The 6,463-nt window shown below is 47.3% G+C and overlaps 1 non-coding gene across 1 annotated transcript; it reads left to right on the plus strand.

Moving 5' to 3' along the window:
* Positions 1-5,228: 5,228 nt before the first annotated feature.
* On the plus strand, positions 5,229-5,355 carry LOC136146788 (small nucleolar RNA SNORA27). The gene has a single exon (XR_010659073.1). It is a non-coding gene; the product is annotated as a small nucleolar RNA SNORA27 (small nucleolar RNA).
* Positions 5,356-6,463: the final 1,108 nt, after the last annotated feature.

Below are 6,463 nucleotides of genomic sequence, written 5' to 3' on the forward strand. Positions count from 1 at the left end.
AAAGGTTCAGTGAGTTTTCATCAGTCTTTTGAAACTCACTCTTTTGTAAAAAGATATATTTTATGAAACTGAGGTTTAACAGCCTTGAATTTTTATTTTATATATTCGGAATAATTTCAGAATATCCTGATAAATAAGAAAGTATCAGTTTACCCACCCCCAAACCCAACCCTGTTTGTTTTCCATTAGATAAACCTCTAGGAGCTGACTGCTCAGCTGTTCTGATTTTCCGTTTCAAACGCACTCTTTCCCACTGATGTCCATTTGCTTCTCTGAGACCCCAGCTTCGCTAGAAGCCCCAGAGCTGAATGAAGAGCGGGCTGAGCCTGCTGTGTAGGCTGCTGGCATCACACAGCCGCAGTGATGGTTGGAAGTGTCCTCAGGACGATCCCAGTCCTGCAACAGCCCCCTGGCTCCCCTCAAGGGGCTGTGTTTCCCGTCGTTCTTCATGGACACGGGCGGGTACGCGCCTGGCAGCCAGGGCAGGGCCTTGCTGGGCCCGCAGCCTGTGGATTAGAGGATGAGGCACAGAGGCCGGGTGTGTCTGGGCCAGGGCTCTGGTCTGATTCTGGAATCCAGAGTCTGACGGAACCAAGCCCGGGTCCGTCTGTTCACGCCCGTGATCATCCTACGGAGCCCTGCGGCCCCGTCTCCTAAACGAGAGAGCCTCCCGGAGCCCAGTCCCCGTGGCGTGGAGGCACCTGCGGAAGTGTCTCCTGTTTTCATTCAGGGCCCAGGGGTTTGGTTTTGCTTGATTTTGTTCTAGCCTGTGTTGCTGTGGGGAGCAGATGACAAAATGCAGAAAAGTGTTGAGAAGACCCTAGGCCCTCTAGACCCTAGGAGTGAAGGCATCTGTCCAAACCTCCAGGTCAGTGCTTCTAACGGGCTCATTGCGGAGGTCCCAGGTGGACCTGGAAGAGAACGCTATCACCTCCCCTGGGTATCAGGAAACCCTGCACTGCCGAGCCCTTTCCCCGCTCGGCCTGAAGGGAAGGGGGTCTTCCCTCTGCGGCTCCAAGGGTCGGCCTCAGCCGACAGCGGTTAGGGACACACAGGACTGCACAGGAAAGAGGGGATGGAGCTTGAAGAAATGCAAAATATATACTAAAAAAAAACAACAAAGAAAAGCAGAAGACTGTCATGTGGATATGCATCAATCTCTGAGCAAGCTGGAACATTCTACATGGGAAAGCAACCAGGAATGTACCCAGATTAATGACATTAAATTAAAAAAAAATCTACATTGTAAAACAGCTTATTATTCAAAGGCCAGTGTCACTAACAGAGAAATCTATTTTTTAGCAAATGTGACAGAAAAAAGGTTAGTACATTTACTAGGAAGAGTTCTCTTATATACAGACTTGTCAATAAGACTAACAAAAAGCAACAGAAAATATGAGTGAAAAAAATCAATAGGTGGCTGACAAAAAAACCAAAAATATCAGAAAGAAAGAGACTTTCCTCTCATTTGCAACCAAAAGCATCACCACTCGGGACGTGCTGCCTCAGCCCTCCAAGGGTTGCCAGGGGTTCGGAGCAGGGTGGACACTGCTCAGGGCCGGGGACAGAGGTTCGCTCGCCCTCCACGCGGGGACGAACGCAGAGCCGCCTCGTCTGGAGACGCACGGAGAAGCCGGCGCAAGCTCCCGAAAGGTGCGGGAGACCCGTGACCCGCTCCAGGTGAGCCCAGGAGCTGTCTGAGTGGAGGACGCAGGTGTGGACACACACTCGGTCAGCAGAGTCCAGGCAGAAGCTCCCTGGGTGTCGGTCTGAGGTTCTGGTTGCGCTGGGTCTGGGTGTCTGTGCCCGGGCTGTTCTCGGGCAGAGCGCAGCGGAGACCCTCCACTGCGGGGCGCGGGCTGCTCCTGTGGGGAGCTCCGGTCTGGCGTGGCGCTTCGGGGGTCGTGATGAGGCTTCGGGGGTCGTGATGAGGCGTAGCTGCCCTGCGGCACGTGAGCTCTTCCCAGGCCAGGCTTCCTACACTGGCAGGAGGATCCTTTACCACCGAGCCACCGGGGAAGCCTGATGTCATTTTCATAGTGAAAAATTAAAAATAACTTGATGTTCCGTAGCCCCCTGACACTCTGATTTCCTCAAGTGTGCTCGCAAAGCACTGTAGGAGTTTCGTAATCTTAAATATTACTCGGCACCACGGGACAAGAAGGAAAATATGCAGTTAGGTTTAACTCAAGCCACATAATCTCTAATATGCTTTAAATGCACAAACATACCACTCGGAAAATACCCAGGGAGGCAGTCGAGTGACTCAGCCCAGGGGAAGTATGGCATGGCTGCCGGGGTGGAATACGTGGTGTGGAGGTCACTGCATCCCTAAATCTCACTTTCTGCGTGTGAAGTGCAGATTAGAACCAGCTCCCGCCTCCCAGAACCGTGGGGAGGTCGCCCGAGCAGAGAGCACAGCCCCGAGGTGGCCGACGTCTGCATGACCCAGGTCACGAGCCTCTTCAGCTCTGGGCGTTGCAGGGTCTCCATCACGAGCCGACTCTCCAGGTGCTGCTCCCAAGCAGCCAAGGCACTCTAAGCGAAGGCGGCGACTGTGCCAAGAGAACTTAGGTTGGGCTGCAAAAATCTGAGTTCCAATTAATTTTTTCATGTCACGAAATACTCTTATTTTGACTTTTTGAAAAAAGCTTTTAAAAACACAGAACATTCTTAGCTTTAGGGCTGCACAGACGCCAACACAGACCGAAACAGCTCAGGCATTACGGTTCACTGGCCTTGGCTGGAGACGTTGCCTGGAGTTCATGCTAGTTACTAAACTGATCGCCTCATTGTTATTTGAAAAAAGAGGGATGAAAACAGAATGTAAACTTTGATATTTTATAATTGTAGTTGATTTTTACTTTCTTCTTTGCCTTTTTCTGGATTTTCCCATTTTTCTGAGTTGTGTCACAAGGAATCATTTTATAATTTCAAAAAGCAAACTTTGAAAGTTATGTAAACCAAGAACATCAAAATCTCTGTAAGAAAAGCAGAAAAAGAAAACAACTGACACCCCGGGACCCACTTCGTTTCAGCGTTGTCAATGCTAAGAGGTCTTTGAACGGATGGGAAACAGCTCAGAGACGAAACGCAAATTCCGCAGGAGAGGCAGCCAAGGAGCCGTGTTTCCTTCAGGTTGAAGGAAAAATATTTATTCTGCTGGTGGACCTTGTCACAGGAGCGCAGGAGGGGCTGGGGCCCTGGAGTCCTGTCTGTGATCTCGAGATGGGGTCGGAATTTGTACTAACCCAGCAGAAGTGTTCTTGCAGGAGGACAAGTGTTACTGATACTAGGAAGAGAAGCAGGTTTGAGATGGAATGTCTTCTTGTTTGCTTGTTTCTGATTTAAAAGCAGGAATGTCCTCATTTGAGATTTCTTCTAAGCTAGTCTCAGAAGCAGCAGAATCTGTCATTGAAATGAATGGATGCACTTAAGACACAGCGGCAGAGTCCTGTAGCCTTCTGATATGTTCTGGCCCCGATCCTTTCTGCAAGAAGAATTTAGAGATTAATTTTTGTTGTTCAGTCGCTCAGTCATGTCTGACTCCTCTCCTCCTGACCCCATGGACTGCAGCACGCCAGACTTCCCTGTTCTTCACCATCTCCCGGAGTTTGCTCAAACTCATGTCCTTTGAGTCAATGATGCCATCCAACCTTCTCCTTAGCTGTCATCCCTTCTCCTCCTGCCCTCAATCCCTCCCAGCATCAGGGTCTTTTCCAGTGAGTCAGCTCTTCACATCAGGTGGCCAAAGTATCAGAGCTTCAGCTTCAGCATCAGTCCCTCCCAATAAGTATTCAGGGTTGATTTCCTTTCTTTTAATTTTTCCCAATTTACTGAGAGAGTCAGCCAGATTGGCTGTGTCACGGGATAGCTTTTGAATCTCTCGGTCTGCACCTACAGGGAGGGGTCAGCAGGCAGCCCACAAGGAAGCAAAATAGAAAGTGATGAGCAAGGCTTGCCGCTAGAGGAGGGGCCAAGGCACTTGTGACCCCAAGTGGGTGAGGACGAGCCCATGAGACCTGCCGGGTGTGAGTGCCCAAGGGGAGGGAAGCAGAAGACGTAACCGGGAGTCTGTGAACCCTGACAGAGGAAACAGGACCTGGCCCACGTGCCCAGAAAGCCCTGGAGGCTGCCTGGAGGAGGCACAGGAGCCCGGGAGAGCTTGTCCACCCCTCCAGGCTTCCTCCTGGGGCAGGGCCCCAGGACAGGCCACTTCTGGGGAGACGAGAGGGACTCGAGCAGGGCAGAGGGGGCAGGGGGCGGGGACTCCAGAGAAAACAGGGCAGAGCTGCGGGCCTCCACGAGCCACGGCAGGTTGTACGACTAAAGAGACAGCCGCAGAGGGAATTCCGGGAAGACAGAGCCGCCCTGAGCCACACCACCTTCTCCAGTGCAGGAAAGCTGATGTTTCATAAAAGCACTAAGGCCAGGTCCCAGGCAAAGCTTTCCTTAGGAAGGAAGGAGGAGCAGAACTAAGTCCCTGCAATGACAGAAGACGAAGTGATGAGCAGGCAAGTCGGACCTCCACATGCTCATTCAAATGAGGCGAAAGGCACTAGAAATGATCCAGGATGGGGGACAAAAGCATAAATCAGAATCAGAAACACAGAAAGAACAGACAAATGGATAAGGAAGCTGTGGTACATATACACCATGGAATATTACTCAGCCATTAAAAAGAATACATTTGAATCAGTTCTAATGAGATGGATGGAACTGGAGCCCATTATACAGAGGGAAGTAAGCCAGAAAGATAAACAACATTACAGTATACTAACACATATATATGGAATTTAGAAAGATGGTAATGATAACCCTATATGCAGGACAGGAAAAGAGAGACAGATGTACAGAACAGACTTTGGGACTCTGTGGGAGAAGGTGAGGGTGGGATGTTCTGAGAGAACAGCACTGAAACAAGTATACTATCAAGGGTGAAACAGATCACAGCCCAGGTTGGATGCATGAGTCAAGTGCTCAGGGCTGGTGCACTGGGAAGACCCAGAGGGATGGGGTGGAGAGGGAGGTGGGAGGGGGGATAGGGATGGGGAACACATGTAAATCCATGGCTGATTCATGTCAATGTATGGCAAAAACCACTACAGTATTGTAAAGGAATTAGCCTCCAACTAATAAAAATAAATGAAAAAAACAAACAAACAAAAAAAGAATTACAAGGGGAAAAAAGATATGGAAAGATAATTACAACTTTAAAAAGACATCAACCACCCCCTTTCACTTTGCCAATTGGACTTATGTCTTTATTGGTCATTCAAGTGGAGCAAAGGAAATAACCTTTTAAAACTCAGGCAGACTGGGTGTTTGTCTGGTAACCTGTCAGAGGAAACATTGTTAAAAAAATAAAATAAAATAAAAAGACATCAACCAAAGGCAACAAATGGACCTTGATTGGATTTTTGTTGAAACAAACTATAAGAAATATACATTGTATGAGAAAATCTGGGAAAATTGAAAACTGTGATGTGATTATATTAAGATGTCTTATACATTAAAAAAAAAAAAAAAAAAGAAACACAGAAATGAGTTGAAGAAAAAAATAGGAAGTAATCAGGAGGAAATAATCAGAAAACAGGATAAATTAAAAGAAACATAAAGAAGAAGAGCAACAGGAAGAGAAACAATATTTTTTTAATTATTTTATTAAATTTTACTAAATTAAGAGTTTAAAGGATTTGAAAGTGACAAATGCTGAAGTTAAAGTAGTATAAAAGTATTAGTTGCTAAATCGTGTCTGACTGTTTGTAACCCCATGGACTGCAGCCCAACAGGCTCCGCTATCCGTGGGATTCTCCAGGCAAGAATACTGGAGTGGGGTGCCATTCCCTCCTCTTATAAATAACAGGTGCTTAGGGTAAAAATAAGCAATGTGAGGACACAGGAGAAATACTGGAAGCTGTAACTCAAGAAAACATTCTGAAATGTAAAAAAAAAAAAATACTATACTATCCTATATAATCAAAGAGTTTCACATGTGTCTGATAATCTGGACCCTAATGGCCACTATCAAGACACCTCCTCATAAATTTCCTGGATTTTACAAAAGAAAGAACAAAAACTCCTTTTGGGTTCCAGGCGAAAATTACAAGCAATTCATAAGGGCATCACCAACTCAATGCACATGAGTTTGAGTAAACTCTGGGCGCCGGTGATGGACGGGGAGGCCTGACGCGATTCATGGGGTCGCAAAGAGTCAGACACGACTGAGCAACTGAACTGAACTGAACTGAATTCATAAGGGAAAGAAATTACATATTCCATCATATTTTTTCAACAACACCACTTTATGCCAGTAGTAAATGGAGGAATGTATTTGATAAACGGGGAAAAAAATGAGCCCACAATTTTGTAGCCTGAGAGACTTTCCGTTTGTCACCAGCAAACACCCGAGGAATGTTACGTCTCCGAGCTCTTTCTGAGAAATCTACCGGAGAACCAGTAC

Source organism: Muntiacus reevesi, chromosome 14 (assembly GCF_963930625.1).
Source record: "Muntiacus reevesi chromosome 14, mMunRee1.1, whole genome shotgun sequence".
Taxonomy (NCBI): domain Eukaryota; kingdom Metazoa; phylum Chordata; class Mammalia; order Artiodactyla; family Cervidae; genus Muntiacus; species Muntiacus reevesi.